This window comes from Arachis hypogaea, chromosome 11 (assembly GCF_003086295.3).
Source record: "Arachis hypogaea cultivar Tifrunner chromosome 11, arahy.Tifrunner.gnm2.J5K5, whole genome shotgun sequence".
Taxonomy (NCBI): Eukaryota; Viridiplantae; Streptophyta; class Magnoliopsida; order Fabales; family Fabaceae; genus Arachis; species Arachis hypogaea.
This window is the reverse complement of record NC_092046.1, coordinates 83,050,755-83,071,913: the sequence shown is the minus strand read 5'-3', so window position 1 is coordinate 83,071,913 and position 21,159 is coordinate 83,050,755.

Sequence of the window (21,159 nt, the reverse complement as noted above, 5' to 3'; positions counted from 1 at the left end):
GCCTAGGTTGTCATCTGATCCTACGTTTGAGTGGGTAAAATTCATTTCTATTAGCTTTATTGTCCCACTCGAATATGGCTTGCTTGAAATGAATGGTCAACTTAGGATGCTTTGTGGGATGAAGCGCAAAAAAAGAATGTTTCGTGGTTGGCGTTGCAAATCAAGGCTCATTTTGGTTGACACATCAAAGATGAGATACAAAGGTTGGACTAGTGCTCAATTAGATGGGTCTAGGAGGATTGTTGGGCACTTCATAGAGAATTCATCTTGCTTACCACCCAAATGGAATAATGATGATCAACTTGAGGATGGGTGTGGCAACAAGATATGGGATCCGGGAATACATGAGGATTAATTTTGGGAGCCCATAATCTTTGAAGAACTCTATCAAAGCGTGGGAAAATTGAACTTGGAAAATGGAGCTTATTGGAAATACAAGCATTGGTGGGAGTTCCAAGATGAATTCAAGCACAAGCCACCATAAGAGGAGCTCCCCATAAGTCCAACTTAAGGATAATAAACAAAAGTGCTAGGTGGGAGACACCCCACCATGATAAACACTTTTCATTTTTCTCTTTTGTAAATATTGGTAGAATAGGTTTAATTTCATGTTTTGCTTTGTTTGTTGAGTTTATTTGGTAGTTTGGTATGTTAAATAAGGTTTTAGGGTGTTTTGGTAGCTGTTTGGAGGTTTTGAATGTTTGGATTGGTGCAAGAACTTGGAAAATTTTTGGAAAACAGAGCACCAACCCGCGCGTGCGCGCACCTGGCACGTACGCGTGCTTCAAGCATTTTTGACCATCCACGTGGACGCGCCATGTACGCGTACGCGTGGATCAAAAATTCCAACCCCAGCCAAAAACCCGAGAGTTAGGCCTGCACTGTGCGGATATTGGGCTTAAGGCATAAAACAACCCGCGCGTACGCTGATAAACCCCCTTTGTAGGGTTTATCTTGTGTTGCATTTAGAGCATTTTGATAACCCTTCCTCACATTTATTCAAGGAAATAGCATGATTTTGTGATTGTCTCCGTACTTGTGCTTAGATGTGAAAATATGCTTTTTAGACCTTTAAATTGATAATTTTGGTTTGCCTTTGATTTCTGCTAGATGCCTTGATGTGTTTGCTAGTGATTTCAGGTTGAAAAGCGCTAGGAAGGGAACAAAGGAGTGAAAGGAAAGCATACAAACTGGAGAAATCATGAAAAGCCAAAAATCTGGAAAAGCCCATGGACGCAAACACGCACTATGCGCTTACGCGCAGATCACGAAATTCTCCAGGGGCACGCACGCGCACTGTGTGCGTACACGCCAATGACCGCACGTGATTTTTAAAGAGGAAAACGTTCCTGGAAATTTTGGAGGGTTTCTAGCCCCATTTGGAGCTGAGTTTTTGGTGGGAAAGGGCTAAAAAGACCAAGGAATGAAAGGGGAAGGCATGTAGAGATTCATACACACACATTAGGCTAGTTTAGCTTTAGTTTTAGAGAGAGAAGTTCTCACTTCTCTCTAGAATTAGGATTAGGATTAGGTTTAGTTTTTAGATCTAGGTTTTAATTCATGCTCTCTTCTACTTCTTCTTCTTAATTCCTTGTTGTTACATTCATCATTCTTCTATTGTTGTTATTATTTTCTTTACTTTGTTTGTAGATCTACTTTTGTTCATTCTATTTTCTTTTAATACAATTTGAGGTAATTCATGTAGATCTTGTTTTCTTTGATTGTTGTTGTTGATTTCTTACATTCAATTATTGTTAGATTCTATTCTCGTTATCAATTTACTATGCTTTTCGTTTGTGCCTCCCAAGTGTTTGATGAAATGTTTGGTTAGATTTTAGTATAGATTTTCATTCCTCTTGGCCTAGGTGGAGTAATTAGTGATGCTTGAGTTATCTAATTCCTTTGTTGATCGATAATTAGAAGTTGCTAATTGATTTGGATACCACTAATGCTAGTCTTTCCCTTGGGAGTTGGCTAGGACTTGTGGAATCAAGTTGATTCATCCACTTGACTTTCCTCCATGATTAGAGGTTAACGAAGTGGTAGCAATGGACAATTTGTGGTCACAATTGAGGAGGATAATTAGGATAGGACTTCTAATTCTCATAACCTTGCCAAGAGCTTTTTAGTTGTTAGTTTATTTTCATTGCCATTTACATTTCATGTCTCTTATTCCAAAAACCCCAAAACATAACTCGTAACCAATAACAAGAATACTTTATTGCAATTCCTAGGGAGAACAACTCGAGGTTCAATACTTCGGTTTATAAATTTAGGGGTTTGTTACTTGTGACAACCAAATTTTTTGTATGAAAGGATTGATGTTGGTTTAGAAACTATATTGCAACGAGCTTTCATTTGTGAATTCTAAACCGTACAAAAGTCCTACTCATCAAAAATGGCGTCGTTGCCGGGGAGTTGTAATGGTGTTATGTTATTGGTTATTGTATATATGTGAATAGTGTGAATATGTTTGCTTTTGTTAGTTCTTGCTAGTTTTAGGATTTAATTTTCTAGCTTCTTATTTGATTTTTGCTTTCATTTTCTCTTGCTATTATGAATTCTCACTTTGGCTATGAGTTTGGTTCTAATTGTGTTGTAGGAAATGTGAACTTCAATGATGACACTCATTATGGATGGAACCAACAAAGATGGGAGGAGCCTCAAGGAATTAATCACTCCTATTGGCAACAACCTCCGGATGCGTATAGGTATAATTTCCATCCTAATGCATGTCAATTCAATGGCTATGGTGAAACTTTATGTGAAAATCAATTACCACCATTATATGCCTATAACTCTTATCCTCAACATGAACCTCAACCATTCTCACAAGCCTCTCATTACCAAACACCTTCCTATGATCCATATCCATCATATGACCAATCACCCGTACCACGTTCTCATGACCATTCTGAGCAAGAACCTTTAGAACCACCACAACCTTATCATGACTACTATGAAGAACCACCTCAATGCACACCATCTCCACACCTTTACTATAAAGAGCCACCTTCTCATTATGAACTCTCTTTCCAAAATTATGAACCTTCCTATCCACCCCAAGCCCCAATAGATGACTCTCTCACCTTGCTACTTCAAGGCCAAGCGGACATGCAAAGGAACACTCTAGAGTTTGTGACTAATTTGACTAAGGTAGTGCACACGTTAGCCTATCAATGTTTGAACGCTCAAGGTGTCTCCGTGGCCGCATGTGAAAGACCAAAAGTTGAGCAAAGTATGAAGAAGAAATTGGAAAATCCAGTGGAGAAGAAGGAAGAATCAAGCTTTGTATTGGAGCAATTGGAGAAGCCTAGGGTCATTGAAAAGGAGAAAGAAGTGGTTGAAGATTTAGGAGATGTGGCACCACCATGTAAATCCCAACAAACTCCGGAGCTTATCAAAATTGAAGAATATGAAAAGATTGATCAAGAGATGGATTCAATCATCAATGAATTTTTATCAAAAGTGGAATCCTCTCCTTTGGGGCATGAACACGTAGCTATTGAAGGCAATTCCATACCAAGCACTATCGGTAACCTTGTTGAAGACTCTCTCAATGAGTGTGAAGTTGATGTGGAAGAAGATCTCACACAACCTCCCGAGTTTGAGTTGATTGATGATAAAGAGGAATTGAAAGAAGTCAACAAGCAAGAAGAAGTTGAAAAGAGTTGTCACGAGGTGGAAATGCACAAAGAAGAGTAAAAGGAAACCGACCTTGCATTGTCTAAGTATAGGGAGGTTCCCCTCCCTAAGTCACCATCCAACACACTATTCAAGTGCGTAAAACTCTTACCCTTAGGCTTCACTTTCTCACTTGAATATGGCTTGATTCAAACGAATGGACAACTTAGAGCTCTTTGTGGAACTAAGAACAAGAAGGAGTTGTGCAGTGGTTGGAGGTTTGGAATTAGGTTCATTGAGGTCAAGAACTCAAGATATGGGAACTATGATTGGATGAATGCTACTTTACATGGGTCCAGGAAGAAGGCTTGGTATGCTAGAGAGAATTCTGCTTGTTCTACTTGTCAACCACTCGAACTGAAAATTCATGAAGATGAACAAGAAGACAGGTGCGAAAAAAAGATATGGGATCCCGGATCGAAGCATGAAGACCAAATAAGGGAGCTCATATCTTGGGTGGAACTCCATCCAAACTTGGTGAAGATGGTTGGAACTTCTGTCAACCATTTGAGAAGCAAAGACCCTTGGAGATTCAAGGATGAGCACAAGCATAAGCCACCATGACAAGAGCTTCCCAAAAGGACCAACTTAAGGACCTAAACTAAAAGTGGTAGGTGAGAGACACCCCACCATGGTAAACTCTGTCCACCCTCTTGCATTTTTTTATTAATAAGTGAATTGAGTTGCCATTGTATGTAGTTTTCTTTCCATATGCTTGGTCCAATAAACCGGTTGTAGGTTGCTTGTGGGGCAAGTAACCCTCGTTATATTTGAAAATTTTCAAAAAGCCAAAAAGATTGTTGTCATTTTGTATTTTTGAGTTAATTTTTGAGTTGTGGGTAGTGTTAAAAGAAGTTTAAGCTGTTTTTGCCTTTTCAAAAAAAAAAGTGCCAAGGACGCAACCGCACGCTGTGCGCATGCGCGCCCATCAGCATATATAGGCCCATACTCTTTCCAGAGAGTTGGGCCAATCTCACGCAAAAGCTAGGCCAAAGGAACAATTAAGTGTACGCGTGCGCACACTGTGCGCATCCGCGCAACTATCCAAAATTTGCAAAGGTGCGCGCCCGCGCACATGGCGCGTGCGCGCCGATTCGCCAGAACCATTTTCAGGCCAAGGACCCGAGATTTGTGCCAGCTCTGGGCTGGCTTTGAGCCTTTAGCGCAACTCACTTCGCGCGGACACGCACTGTACGCATCAGCGCTCATACTCTTGTCTCCAGTCTACGCAGACGCGCACGGTACATGTCTGCACCCATGCTCATATTCCCCATCTGCGCGAACGCGCATTTGCCGCCTCCGCGCCGCTCTTCCATTTTTTCCAGCCCGCGCAAACACACACAGGGCGCTGCTGCGTCCACCCCTGTTTTCACCATCCGCGCGGACGCGCACGGTGCGCGCATGCGCGGATTCAAATTAATTAAACCCAAGGGACGCGAGGATCACCTTCACTTGCAGACACCCCCCACCCACCAACGCCCTTTCTCCCCCATAACCACTTCCCTCAACCCTCCAAGCTACCTACCAGCACCGCGCCGACCGTGCCACCAACGTTCCCCCCCATTTCCTTCTTCCCCCTATCTCTTCCTCTCTCTCACACTCTCACTCTCACTGTCTCACTCTCTCTGCCTTAGCTACCGCCAGCGAACCACCCTCCGCCGTGAGTCTCTGTGCCACCACCTTCCAGGGCGGCGCTCTCCCACCCATTTTCGCTCTCTGGTGCTACTCCTTTTTTCTCTGCACCTCTTCTCCCAGGTTTTCCATAACCTGCACCACTACTCTGTTTTTCATTGCTGCTTTTATTAATTTTGTTATTTCCCTTCAGTTAGTTAGAATTTGTTTTTTGCATGTTAGGATAGATAGAGATATCTGCTGTTAGGTAGTTAGGTTCTGGATAGAGGATTCTAGGCCTGATAATTTTTCCGTATTTGTTTACCTAATTGAGCACATATTGATTGATTGCTGAGTGGTATTGATCATGATTTACCATGATGTACTCCTCATATTCTGCTGCCTACTGTATTTCTTATTCTGCAATTATGTTGCTGCTGCCTGGTTATGTGCAATCCGCTTGTCATCATGATTATTATTTTTTTGCTAATGATTGATTATGCTTGTTGCTTTTTGGATTCATATGACTCACCTGTTGTTTTTGGCTATCCGGGAACGTCCAAATTACAGCCGGGATGCTGCCCGATTTTTCCAAAAACTGTTTTAACCTTTAAATCTTGCCTAGGATTGAACTTGGCATTTTCAAATTACCCCTTGCCCAACTCACACCAAGTTCAACTCCCGGGACATTTGGGCTAGCTTTTCCATTCTTATTTTGTTCCCCGTGATTAGCAGTGACTAAATGAATTTAAGGAATTGCCTAACCATTTCATTGAACCATAATTTGCAATTTCCTTACATGATGTTCATTCCTTCACAATAATTGGTGTATCCCCATGGTGTAACTCTCTTTTTCACTCTATTTGGTCTTCACCTTTTCATAGTTACACAAATGAACTCTATTGCTTATAACACCAATTATTGCGAGTCCATTATCACATGCTTTTGGCATTCCTAAATTCTCATGAGTGTGAACATGATTGTTGTACACATTTTGCGATTCTCTTTTAATTAGGCCATTTTCCATCATACCACTAATTCTCAATCCCACTTTTTAACTTACTAACTTGTCTGACCTACTGACTTCATTTCTCATTTCACTTAACTTTTTAACCATTCCTTTGAGTTATGATGATTAATGTGCCTAATACATGAGCATTGTGTTACATTATTTGAAATGTTTGAATTCTTGGTTTATGGATATGTCTTCTATGCTTACTTGCATTCCAAGTTTTCAATTTTAGTTCACATCATGATTACTTGTCATTCTTTTTACACCCTGAACATGTTCTTCCTTGCTTCCTGCTACGTGCTTAATTGCTTATATTCTACTCTATTCTGATTTTTAAGATGACTGATAGAGGAATAGAAAAGGCTACTACCTCCAAAAAGAGGAATAAATCTCAAGATCTTACCCTCTCTCCTTATGCCAATTATGCCAAGAATCCAATTAATAAGGTGGATAAAAAGAATCAGCTGAAACCGCCTACCGATACATACATGTTCCCAAATTTCTACTGTGAGCTCTGTTTTTCCACCTATCGGAAAACGAACCTGAACATTGAGAAGAAATTAGCCTTATCCGACGATCTGAAAGAACCTATTGAGGCCCGTATTCAGGGATTGGGCCTTGGCTTTATTGATAGGGATTTGGGTCGGATCAACACTTCCTGGGTCAAGAAATTTTATTGTAACTTCTTTCGAGAGACTCTGGATTCGGTGCACCTACGAGGTGGGCAAATCTCGATCCTTGAGGCAGCTATTGAGAGTGTTTTACAGTGCCTACCTCGGACTGGTGATATTTGTGCATATCAGGAGGCAGAAACTGCAATAAACACTATGACTTTTGATTATGAGGCACTGAGGAGCGTTATGGCCACGCCGGACGCCCCTTAGGTGATGGAGGCTACTAACACAAGGTCCAAGGGGATGTTATTCATCTATCTGACTAGGGAGGCTAGGACTTGGCAACAGATATTCGCCCATTATGTCCTGCTCACTACACACTTTTCTGAGATTCCGATAGATATGCTAGTTCTGATTGGCTGTGTCATGGAGGGGAAGGAAGTATATTTCCCCCAGCTGATTAGGAGAAGCATGTAGCGCACTCACATCCGTGGCCTTCTACCATTTCCCACCATGGTCACGAGGATGGTTGAGTTAGCTGGCACCCCATGGAGGGATGATGATGCGATTCCACCACCCCCGGACGAGGACGAGAAGGAAGTTACTATCCCGTGGGGTGGGTGGGTGCACGAGAAGCCCCCTTCCAGGAGACGCTCTCGAGCTAGAGCAGTAGTCGAGGCAGCTTGATGCCAAGGCATTTTGGCCAATTTCACTGACCTTTTCTTTATGGTTTTAGGGTAGTTTCATGCACTTTCTTAGGAAATAAGCAAGTTTTGGGTAAATAATCATTTACATCTTGATTCAAGCAAAAATTGTGAATTTTATATGATTTCATGAGAATTATGCATGAATTAAATGGTAAATTGAATGATGCATGATCTCATGGGTTAGAACCTAGCTTTGATGCACTTTATTTGCTTGATTTTAGGACAAAGGAAGCAAGCAAGATGCCACGTTAACAGCCACGTTAGTCCAACTAATATGACCATTAACGTGGAAAGGAGGCTAGCTTACAACGTTAACAAGAAAAGTGAACACCAATAACACTTTCATGAGCCATCATAGCCCACGTTAGTGTCCACGTTAACTACGTTAATGTGGAAGCTAACGTGGAAGAGAAGTAAAGCTCCAACTTTAGTGGTAAAAGTGAATGCCACTAACGTTGGGGAGAGGGGCAAACTTAGCCACGTTAAGAGTCACGTTAACTACATTAACGTGACCTCTAACGTGGGAGAATCAATGAAGAGCCAACGTTAGTGACACTCACCTTTGCCACTAACGTTGGACTAAGCCTCTGTTAGCCACGTTAGTTGCCACGTTAATTGCATTAACGTGGAAGCTAATGTGGAGGAAAGGAATGATGAGCCAACGTTAGTGACACTCACCTTTGTCACTAACGTTGGAGATGGCTATCACTACCACGTTAGCAGTCACGTTAACCTAAGTAACGTGAACTCTAACGTGGGAAGAAGGGTGTTTGGAGTGTTAGTGACAAAGGTAAGTGTTACTAACGCTCTTGAAGTTGAGACATACCCACGTTAAGAGTCACGTTAGCTACACTAACGTGGACTCTAACGTAGGGAAGAAAGGGCCAAGGGCAACATTATTGGCAAAGGTAAACGCTAATAACGCTCACGATAGATCAAGAGGCAACATTAGTGGTCACGTTAGTGCCACTAACGTTGAAGTTAACGTAACTCATCTTGGGCTAGGAACGTTAGTACAAAAGCTGATTGTCACTAACGTTCTCGAACCCACATTTTCACTTAACGCTAACGCCACTAACGTCCTAGCCAAAGTCCATGCCTACTTCACACTTTCTCTGCAAGTAAAGCTGAGCCCACTGAAGATTTCAAACTGCTTCAACTCAAGATCCAAAGGCCCATATCCAAGACTTGAAGAGCCAACTGGAAGATCAGAAGAGTAGTATATATAGGGGTAGTTTTGAACTAGAGAAGAAGCTTTTGGATTAAGAGGACTACTCTCTATATAATTTTACTTTCTCTGTAACTTCTAGTTTTACTTCAGAATGTACTCTCCATCTTTGCTTTCCATTCTGAGAGCCATGAACAACTAAACCCCTTTCATTGGGTTAGGGAGCTCTATTGTAATTTGATGGATCAATAATAGTTTTCATTATTCTTCTTCTTTCTTTTCTCTTGATTTTACTTGAAAGCTTTCAATCTTCATCCAATTGGATAGTTGTCTTGGAAAAGAAACTATTCATACTTGGATCTCTTCTGAACCTTGGAAGAGGAATGAAGAGATCATGCTAGAAATACTTACTCATGTTGGACCAAATTGGGGTTTGGGCAGATATAGTGACATATAATTCTCCCGATACTTTGATTTGGAAATACATGTGGTATAATCAGTGATCGCACTTCATCTCTTCTCATGATCAATTAGACCAAAGAATTGGCTATTGATCAAGATTTTGAGAGATTGAGTTACCAAGGAACTGGAATTCAATCACTTAAGATTGCCAAGCTGATCAATAAATGCATTGATTGAGGAAGAGATGAAAATGAATTTGATCCGGAGAATGCAACATCTCCTAAGCCCAATGAATTCCCCATTTCTGATCTTACCCATTCTCTTTAGTTTCTGCCATTTACTTTCATGCTAAATTTCCCATTCCCCATTTAAGATTCTGCCATTTATTTTCCATCATTTATATTCAGCTCTTTATTTCCAGCACTTACATTTTTTGCCATTTACTTTCCTGCCATTTAAATTCCTGCAATTCTCATATCAAATTCTGCTTAGCTCAACTAGAACATTCCTCCAATTAAAGTTGCTTGACCAATCAATCCCTGTGGGATTTGACCTCACTCTATTGTGAGTTTTTACTTGACGACAATTCGGTATACTTGTCGAGGGAAATCTGTTGAGAAACAAGTTTCTGTGCATCACAGCTAGACCCTCATCTTCCACAGCAGCAGCAGGACCATCTTCTTCTACAACACCAGTAGCAGTATCACCGCCACCACCAGCACCTGAGCCGACTTACATGCTAGTCCAGCGCCTGTTTCACTTTATGGAGTGCAGCGAGCATCGTATCCTGCGACGTCTCGACTGGATCAACCAGGTGTTTGTATCCCAGGGCATTGAGCTACCCCCTCTCCTCGACTCTCCCGTTTCCAACGAGCCAGATCATGAGGAGGAGCATGGGGCAGAACATGAGGCCGAGCATGCTGAGGAGCCGATTCATCAGGAGGCACCTACACAGGCTACCCAGGATACTCTACAGCATGCCCAGGAGCCAGTGCCCCATTCTGAGATCCAGCAGGATGTAGATGTGACCGTTGACCCTCACCATGAGCCCGATCAGTAGCATCGAGGACGATGCTTCATCTAAAGTGTGAAGAGGTCACCGCCGTCGTTGTCGGTAGAATTGGTGAACACCTTTCAGATATTATCACTTAGTTCTTCTTATTTTACTTTATTTTGCACTATTTTGGGATTATTGTATATATTTGCTAGTACGGATACGTTTATTTTGGTTGTTGCACACTTTCATTGTATATGTTGCATTTTGGCCTTGTGGTTGTGATTTGAAAAATGTTTTGAATTGTTGAGAACATAGTTAAACCCTTTGTGCATGATAGAAATTGTTTTGATTAGGAAAGAGGGTAAACTAAGGGATTTTAGAAATTCTTAGTCACAACATTGCATTTAGGATATGCTTAGTCAAAATGATAGAATTTTCAAGAGAATTTATCTAAAGGGAACCACCCCAATTGATTGAAAAAAAATTTTTTTGTGGAATTTGCTTGAATTTACACTCTTGTGAATCATGTTTTTGAGCTAAGAACACAAGCTTGTCAGTTTTGAACCTATTGGTGTGGTTACATCTTATAACCACTTATCTTCCTTCTTGTGTGAAATTGTTCTCATCCTATGTTTGTGATCCTTGATTTGTTTAATTCTATATGTCCAATTATTTCTTGTATTTATGCATTTATATGATTGAGGCCATCATTTCACTTAGCTCACTTACCCAAATAGCCTTACCTTTTATCTTCCATTGTTAGCCAATTTGAGCCTACGATTAACCCACTTGTTCTTATTTTAGCACATCACAAGCCTTAAAGCAAAAAACAATAAATGTCCTTAATTTGGATCTTTGATTAGCTTAGGATAGTGAGTGTGAGTATCATTCAAGTGTGGGAAAATTTGGGACATTGGGTGAATAAAAGAATAGTTTTTGTTTTGTATTTCTATATTTTGGAATTGGGTGCATACTCATGTATTGATGTTTTTGTATATAGTTTGAAAAAAAAAGAAACAAAGAAATAAATAAAAAGAAAGAAATAAAAAGGGGACAAAATGCCCCAAAGCAAAGCTCAATGAAGGTCAATGCATAAGTGTGTGAAATGTAAAGAAAATGCATGAGTATGTGAAAAAGTGAGAAAAATGGGTAGTTAGGTTAGCTTTGAAATTGTATAGGATGTCATAAGTTAGGTGGGAAGTTAAGCTTATCAAAGATTCAAATTTCAAGCTCACTTGACCAAATATGCATCTTCACCTTAACCCTAACCCCATTACAACCTTATGGAAAATACCTCATGATACTTGTATGCATGCATTGAATGATTGTTGATTGTTAGATGAAGAATAAATTTTGGAAAGCATGACTAGGAGAGAATTGAGTGAATCAACCCCTAAACACTTGAGTGAATAGAGCGGATACACATCCGGTTAGGGTTCGATTGCTCAATTACATGTATCCACCATTATCACCTATATTCTTGCAAGTTTGTAAACTCTTTTGATAATTCAATACAATTGTGGGTTGGGTTTGATTCCCATAGTTTGAGTCTTTGTGCCTCCATGTATTCTCTTGGAATTTGATTTGTTTTGACCAAGCATTAGCATCCACATAGTTAGTTGCATCTATTTAAATAGTTGCATTTAGATGATTTAGTTGCATTGAATAAATGTCATACCCTTTGCTTCATTCTTGGTTAAGCATGAAGACATGCTTGGTTTAAGTGTGGGGAGGTTGATAAACCCCCTTTGTAGGGTTTATCTTGTGTTGTATTTAGAGCATTTTGATAACCCTTCCTCACATTTATTCAAAGAAATAGCATGATTTTGTGATTGTCTCCGTACTTGTGCTTAGATGTGAAAATATGCTTTTTAGACCTTTAAATTGATAATTTTGATTTGCCTTTGATTTCTGCTAGATGCCTTGATGTGTTTGCTAGTGATTTCAGGTTGGAAAAGGCTAGGAAGGGACCAAAGGAGTGAAAAGAAAGCATACAAAGTGGAGAAATCATGAAAAGCCAAAAATCTAGAAAAGCCCATGGACGCGCACGCGCACTATGCGCTTACGCGCAGATCACGAAATTCTCCAGGGGCGCGCACGCGCACTGTGCGCGTACGCACCGATGACCGTACGTGATTTTTAAAGAGGAAAACGTGCCTGGCGATTTTGGAGGGTTTCCAGCCCCATTTGGAGTTGAGTTTTTGGCGAGAAAGGGCTAAAAAGACCAAGGAATGAAGGGGGAAGGCGTGTAGAGATTCATACACACACATTAGGCTAGTTTAGGTTTAGTTTTAGAGAGAGAATTTTTCACTTCTCTCTCGAATTAGGATTAGGATTAGGTTTAGTTTTTAGATCTAGTTTTTAATTCATGCTCTCTTCTACTTCTTCTTCTTAATTCCTTGTTGTTACATTCATCATTCTTCTATTGTTGTTATTACTTTCTTCTACTTTGTTTGTAGATCTACTTTTGTTCATTCTATTTTCTTTTAATTCAATTTGAGGTAATTCATGTAGATCTTGTTTTCTTTGATTGTTGTTGTTGATTTCTTACACTCAATTGTTGTTAGATTCTATTCTTGTTATCAATTTAATATGCTTTTCGTTTGTGCCTCCAGAGTGTTTGATGAAATGCTTGGTTGGATTTTAGTATAGATTTTCATTCCTCTTGGCCTAGGTGGAGTAATTAGTGATGCTTGAGTTATCTAATTCCTTTGTTGATCGATAATTAGAAGTTTCTAATTGATTTGGATACCACTAACGCTAGTCTTTCCCTTGGGAGTTGGCTAGGACTTGTGGAATCAAGTTGATTCATCCACTTGACTTTCCTCCATGATTAGAGGTTAACAAAGTGGTATCAATGGACAATTTTTTGTCACAATTACTGCTTTTTCTTGCTTCAAGAATCATTTTTATGATTTTTCAGATTATCAAATAACATGTCTCCTTGTCATCATTCTTTCAAGAGCCAACATATTTAACATTCATAAACAATAACTTCAAAAGACATATGCACTGTTCAAGCATTCATTCAGAAAACAAAAAGTTTTGCCACCACATCAAAATAATTAAACTAGTTTCAAGGATGAATTTGAAACCATGTACTTCTTGTTCTTTTGTTTTTAAAACATTTTTCATTTAAGAGAGGTGATGGATTCATATTCACTACTTTAAGGCATAGACACTTGAATACTAATGATCATGTAATAAGACACAAACATAATTAAACATTTAACATAAGAAAACAAAAAACAGAAAATTTAAGAACAAGGAATGAGTCCACCTTAGTGATGGTGGCGTTTCCTTCTTGAGGAACCAATGATGTCCTTGAGCTCTTCTATGTCTCTTCCTTATCTTTGTTGCTCCTCCCTCATTGCTCTTTGATCTTCTCTAATTTCATGAAGGATGATGGAGTGCTCTTGATGTTCCACCCTTAGTTGCTCCCAATAATTGTGTGGAGGAAAATGTATCCCCTGAGGTATCTTAGGGATATCTTGATTTGCAGTCAAATGTTCTACCACGGAGCTATAGACCCTTGAGATGAATCTCTCCATCTCCTATGACTCGGAGGTGGAAGCTTCTGTCTTCCCTTTCCTCTTTCTAGAGGTTTTTCTGGCCTTAGGTGCCATCAATGGTTATGGAAAAACAAAAAAACTATGCTTTTACCACATCAAACTTAGAATGTTTGCTTGTCCTCGAGCAAAAGAAGAAAGAAAGGATGAGAAGAAGGAGAGATGGAGGTGTGTTGATGGTTTTGGAGGGGAATTGGAGGTGATTGGTGAAGGGTTCTTGGGAAAGAGTGATATAGGATTATGAGGAGGTAAGGTGAGTGGAGGTATATGGGGATCCTGTGGGGTCCACAAATGCTGAGTTGATCCTGTGGGGTCCACAGGTCCTGAGGTGTCAAGGATTTACATCCCTGCACCAATTAGGCATGTAAAATGCCTTTGCATACAATTCTGGTGTTTAAACGCCGAATTGATGCTTGTTCTGGGCGTTTAGCGCCCAGATGCAACATGTTTCTGGCGTTAAACGCCAGTTCTATGCTTGTTTCTGGCGTTCAGCACCAGCTTTCCTCAGTGTGCATTCCTGGCGTCTGAACACCAGGATGCTGCTTGTTTTGGGTGTTCAACGCCAGATCCATGCTCTATTCTGGCGTTGAACGCCAGTAAGCCCTTCCTCCAAGGTGTGATTTTTCTTCTGCTATTTTTGATTCTGTTTTTTATTTTTCTATTTATTTTGTGACTCCACATGATCATGAACCTAATAAAACATGAAAGAACAACAAAAATAAAAATAAAATTAGATAAATAAAAATTGGGTTGCCTTCCAACAAGCGCTTCTTTAATGTCAATAGCTTGACAGTGGGCTCTCATGGAGCCACGCAGGTGATCAGGTCAATTTTATAGACTTCCCAATACCAAACTTAGAGTTTGGATATGGGAGTTCAACACCAAACTTAGAGTTTGGCTGAGGCGTCCCAACACCAAACTTAAAGTTTGACTGTAGGGGCTTTAGTTGACTCTGTACTGAGAGAAGCTTTTCATGCTTCCTCTCCATTGTTACAGAAGGAGATTCTTGAGTTTTAAACACAAGGTTGTCCTCATTCAGTTGAAGGATCAATTCTCCTCTGTCTACATCAATCACAGCTTTTGCTGTGGCTAGGAAGGGTCTTCCAAGGATGATGGATTCATCTTCATCCTTCCCAGTGTCTAGGATTATGAAATCAGCAGGGATGTAAAGGCCTTCAACCTTTACTAACATGTCCTCTACTTGTCCATAAGCCATTTTCATGGAGTTATCTGCCATCTCTAATAAGATTCTAGCAGCTTGTACCTCAAAGATTCCCAGTTTCTCCATTACAGAGAGTGGCATGAGGTTTATCCCTGACCCAAGGTCACATAGAGCTTTCTCAAAGGTCATGGTGCCTATGGTACACGGTATTAGGAACTTTCCAGGATCCTATTTCTTCTGAGGCAATCTCAGTTGATCCAATGCATTTAGTTCATTGGTGAATAGGGGAGGTTCATCTCCCCAAGTCTCATTACCAAATAAATTGGCATTCAGCTTTATGATTGCACCAAGGAACTTGGCAACTTGCTTTTCAATAACATCCCCATTCTCTTCAGAAGAGGAATACTCATCAGAGCTCATGAAGGGCATAAGGAGGTTTAATGGAATCTCTATGGTCTCCAGATGAGCCTCAGATTCTTTTGGTTCCTCAGAGGAAAACTCCTTGTTGATCACTGGACGTCCTAGGAGGTCTTCCTCACTGGGATTCACGTCCTCTTCCTCCCTTGTAGGTTCGGCCATATTGGTTATATCAATGGCCTTGCACTCTCTCTTTGGATTCTCTTCTGTATTGCTTGGGAGAGTACTAGGATGTGTTTCAGTGATTTTCTTACTCAGCTGGCCCACTTGTGCCTCCAAATTTCTTATGGAGGACTGGTGCACGAATTGTGAATCACACTTTTCACAACTCGTACCACTAATCAGCAAGTGCACTGGGTCGTCCAAGTAATACCTCACGTGAGTAAGGGTCGAATCCCACGGAAATTGTTGGTTTGAAGCAATCTATGGTTATCTTGCAATTCTTAGTCAGGAAGTCAATTGTATTTATCAGTTGAATTGCGAATAAACAAGAGAGCATGGGTTAAAGGTTACTTGTTATGCAGTAATGAAGAATATGTTGGAGTTTTGGAGATGCTTTGTCTTCTGAATCTCTGCTTTCCTCTGTCCTCTGATTCACGCACGCACGTCCTTCTATGGCAAGCTGTGTGTTGGTGGATCACCGTTGTCAATGGCTACCATCCATCCTTCCAGTGAAAAGGGTCCAGGTGCGCTGTCACCGCACGGCTAATCATCTGCAGGTTCTCAATCGTACCGGAATAGGATTTACTATCCTTTTGTGTCTGTCACTACGCCCAGCACTCACGAGTTTGAAGCACGTCACAGTCATTCAATCCCAGAGCCCTACTCAGAATACCACAGACAAGGTTTAGACTTTCCAGACTCTCATGAATGCCGCCATCAATCTAGCTTATACCACGAAGATTCTGATTAAGAGATCCAAGAGATATTCATTCATTCTACGGTGGAACGGAAGTGGTTGTCAGGCACGCGTTCGTGGGGGAATGATGATGATTGTCACGTTCATCACATTCATGTTGAAGTGCGAATGAATATCTTAGATAGGAACACGCATGTTTGAATAGAAAACAGGAATACTTGCATTAATTTATCGAGACACAGCAGAGCTCCTCACCCCCAACAATGGAGTTTAGAGACTCATGCCGTCAAAGAGTACAAAGTTCAGATCTAAAAATGTCATGAGATACAAAATAAGTCTCTAAAAGTTGTTTAAATACTAAACTAGTAGCCTAGGTTTACAAAAAGTGAGTAGACTATGACAGATGGTGCAGAGATCCACTTCTGGGGCCCACTTGGTGTGTGCTGGGCTGAGACTTAAACATTTCACGTGAATAAGACTGTTTTGGGCATTCAACTCCAGGTTTGGATCCATTTCTGGTGTTGAACTCCAACTTTTAATCCTTTTCTGGCGCTGGACGCCAGAATTGGGCAGAGAACTGGCGTTGAACGCCAGTTTACGTCGTCTATCCTTGAGCAAAGTATGAACTATTATATATTGCTGGAAAGCCCTGGATGTCTACTTTCAAAAGCAATTGGAAGCGTGCCATTTCGAGTTCTGTAGCTCCAGAAAATCCACTTTGAGTGCAGGGAGGTCAGAATCCAACAGCATCAGCAGTCCTTTTTCAACCTGAATCAGATTTTTGCTCAGCTCCCTCAATTTCAGCCAGAAAAATACCTAAAATTACAGAAAAACATACAACTCATAGTAAAGTCCAGAAATATGAATTTTTTCTAAAAACTAATGGAAATAAACTAGAAACTAACTAGAATAAACTAAAAACTATATGAAATTACCCCCAAAAAGCGTATAAAATATCCGCTCATCACAACACCAAACTTAAACTGTTGCTTGTCCTCAAGCAACTAGACAAATAAAATAGAAGACTAATAGGTTGAGAAGCAATAATATCTCAGAGTTTTTGCGTGAAGCTCAGATTCCAATTAGATGAGCGGGATTAGTAGCTTTTTGCTTCCGAACAGTTTTGGCATCTCACTTTATCCATTGAAGCTCAGAGTAATTGGCATCTATAGGAACTTAGAATTCAGATAGTGTTATTGATTCTCCTATTTCTGTATGATGATTCTTGAACACAGCTATTTCATGAGTCTTGGCCGTGGCCCTAAGCACTTTGTTTTCCAGTATTACCACCGGACACATAATTGGGTGAACCCTTTGGATTGTGACTCAGCTTTGCTAAAGTCCCCAATTAGAGGTGTCCAGAGTTCTTAAGCACACTCTTCTTTCTGCTTTGGACCTTGACTTTAACCGCTCAGTCTCAAGTTGTCACTTGACACCTTCACGCCACAAGCACATGGTTAGGGACAGCTCGGTTTAGCTGCTTAGGCCAGGATTTTATTCCCTTAGGCCCTCCTATCCATTGATGCTCAAAGCCTTGGGATCCTTTTTATTACCCTTGCCTTTTGGTTTTAAGGGCTATTGGCTTTTTTTTTTTTGCTGCTTTTTCTTGCTTCAAGAATCATTTTTATGATTTTTCAGATTATCAATAACATGTCTCATGTTCATCATTCTTTCAAGAGCCAACATATTTAACAGTCTTAAATAACAAATTCAAAAGACATATGCACTGTTAAAGCATTCATTCAGAAGACAGAAAGTATTGCCACCACATGTAACTAATTAGAATTTCTCTTATTAAAAACTTGAAATTTTATTGCCTCTTATTCAAAAGATCTACTATTTTATTCATGTTTGCTGATGATGAGAAAAATAAACTATGGCTTAATTGGAGATAAAATCAAAATAGATATTAATTACTACTATATGACTCTTAAGGTGAACTTCTATAATGACACTATCACAGAGTTAAAGCAGAAATTGGAATTTAACAACCTTTGTTCTGGGAAGTGGATGTTCCTCTGATCTGTGGAGTGCTTGGTCCTTCAAGAGATAACTTCTGGCGCTTCAATTCCATTAAGTCACGCCCTTGCTCCTCTTGTTCTTTAAACAAATAGGTGAGAATTTGACTTTGTTCCTTCTGTTCTTTTATTATTTGTTCCATAGCTTCTTGCATCTTGGTAATTGATGTTTCAAGATACTCCCAATATTCAGATTGAGGGATTTCTGGGAGAAATTCCTGTGTTTTCTTCTTGATGGGGTCATCCTGTGCTTGTTGTTTTTCCATTGATGCTTTGGTGATTGGTTTCTCAATTGAGATATACTCAGTTATTCCCATCCTTACTCCAGCGTCCTTGCAGAGCAGAGAAATCAAGCTTGGGTAAGCCAATCTGGCCTCTTTAGAATTTTTATTAGCAATTTTGTAGAATTCAGTTGAAATCAGTTGATGAACTTCCACTTCTTTTCCCATCATGAGGCAATGGATCATCACTGCTCTTTTAACAGTGACTTTAGAACGGTTGCTAGTGGGCAGCAGAGAATGCCCAATGAAGTCCAGCCATCCTCTGGCGACTGGTGTGAGATCTTCTCTTTTGAGTTGATTTGGAACACCCTTTGTGTTGGTGGTCCACCTGGCTCCAGGGATACATATATCCTCTAGAATCTTATCCAGGCCCTTGTCTGTTCTCATCATTCTCCTGTTGAAAGAGTCTGGATCATCTTTCAGCTGAGGTAGCTTTAAGATCTCTCTGATCTTGTCAGGGATGGTATGAACAATCTTTCCTCTGACCATGGTCCGATATTCATAGAAAGCAGTTCCAGATAGTTTTTGCTTGCCAGTCTGCCACATATTAGCATAGAACTCTTGGACCATATTCCTTCCCACTTTTGTCTCAGGATTAGCTAGGACTTCCCAGTTCCTGATTCGAATTTGCTCCTAGATCTCTGGATATTCATCTTCTTTCAGATCGAATCTAACTTCTGGGATCACTGATCTCAGACCCATTATTTTGTTATAATGGTCTGAATGTTCTTTAGATAAGAACTTCCCTTGATTCCAAAGTGGTTTTGGAACGCTCTCTTTCTTGCCTCTTGGAGTGGGTTGTTTTCCTTTAGGAGCCATGATCTTAGTGATCGCCGATAAACACACCAAACTTAGAGGTTTGCTTGTCCTCAAGCAAAAGAAAAGAAAGGAGAGGGATAGAAGGAGAGCTAGGTGCAATTGTTGATGGAAGGGGAGGGAGGCCGAACCCATATATAAAGGGAGGGGGGTGGGTTCAAAAATTTTGAAAAGATATGATAAAAAGATTGATTTGGAAAAGATAAGATAGAAGATATGATAAGGGAGGATATAGTTTAAAATTGAAAAGATATGAAAAATTTTTGAAAAAGATAAATCTTGATTTGAAAAAGATAAAGTGGAGATTTTGAAAAAGATATTGATGAGTTGAAAAGATAGATTTGTTTTAAAAAAAAGATTTGAAAAGAGTTGGATTGAATTTGCAAAGAGGCTTGGTGCTTATGGATTAAGATACATTTGATATTTTTAAAGAGGGATTTTCGAAATCAAGGTTCTTAACATGTTTATGCAAGAAATCATGAATTAAAAACATGGAATTTTAAAATTAGAATGAAAAAATATGAAGAAGAATGATTTTTACCTCCTCCCCACTATCATGGCGTTTGAACGCCCAAACGCTGCCTGTTTTGGGCGTTCAATGCCCAAATGCTGCTCTCCTGGGCGTTCAACGCCCAGTTGTTGCCCTTTTCTAGCATTGAACGCCAGATTGCTATCCTTACTGGCGTTCAGCGCCCACTGGCTGAACGCCCAAAATAGGCTCTTACTGGCGTTTTCTTGCCAGTGAGCTCCTTTTCTCTGTTTTGTGTGCAGATTCCTTCTGTAACCCTGTGAACTTATGCAATTTATTCTTTACCTTGTTATCAATGAACTCTATATAAACAAATAAAAATAAAAATAAAAATAGGGCAAAATGCTTAGAGGATTGATGCCCCATTGCTGGGTTGCCTCCCAGCAAGCGCTTCTTTATTGTCTTTAGCTGGACCTTGCTGAGCTTTTAGTCTAGCTTCAGCCTTGAGCACTCTTGCTCAACGTTGCCTTCAAGATAGTGCTTGATTCTCTGTCCATTGACAATGAACTTCTTATCAGAATCAATATCCTGAAGCTCCACATAACCATATGGTGATACACTTGTAATCATATATGGTCCCCTCCACCGGGATTTCAGTTTCCCGGGGAATAGCCTGAGCCTAGAGTTGAACAACAGAACCTTTTGTCCTGGTTCAAAGATTCTAGATGACAGCTTTCTGTCATGCCACTTTTTTTATTTCTTTTTATAAAGCTTGGCATTTTCGAAAGCTGTGAATCTGAATTCCTCTAGCTCATTTAGCTGGAGCAATCTTTTTTCTCCTGCTAATTTGGCATCAAAGTTTAGGAATCTGGTTGCCCAGTAGGCTTTATGTTCCAGTTCTACGGGCAGGTGACATGCCTTACCATACACAAGTTGGTATGGAGAGGTCCCTATAGGGGTCTTGAATGATGTTCTGTAAGGCCACAGAGCATCATCCAAGCTCCGTGCCCAATCCTTTCTACGGGTACTTACTGTTCGTTCTAGGATTCTCTTTAATTCTCTGTTAGAGACTTCAGCTTGCCCATTAGTTTGTGGATGATATGGACTAGCCACCTTATGGCGAATTCCATACCGAACCATGGCAGAGTAAAGCTGTTTATTGCAGAAGTGAGTGCCCCCATCACTGATTAGTACTCTAGGGACACCAAACCTGCTAAAGATATGTTTCTGGAGGAACTTCAGCACTGTTTTAGTATCATTGGTGGGTGTGGTAATGGCCTCAACCCATTTTGATACATAGTCAACTGCCACCAGAATATAAGTGTTTGAGTATGATGGTGGGAAAGGTCCCATGAAGTCAATTCCCCATACAT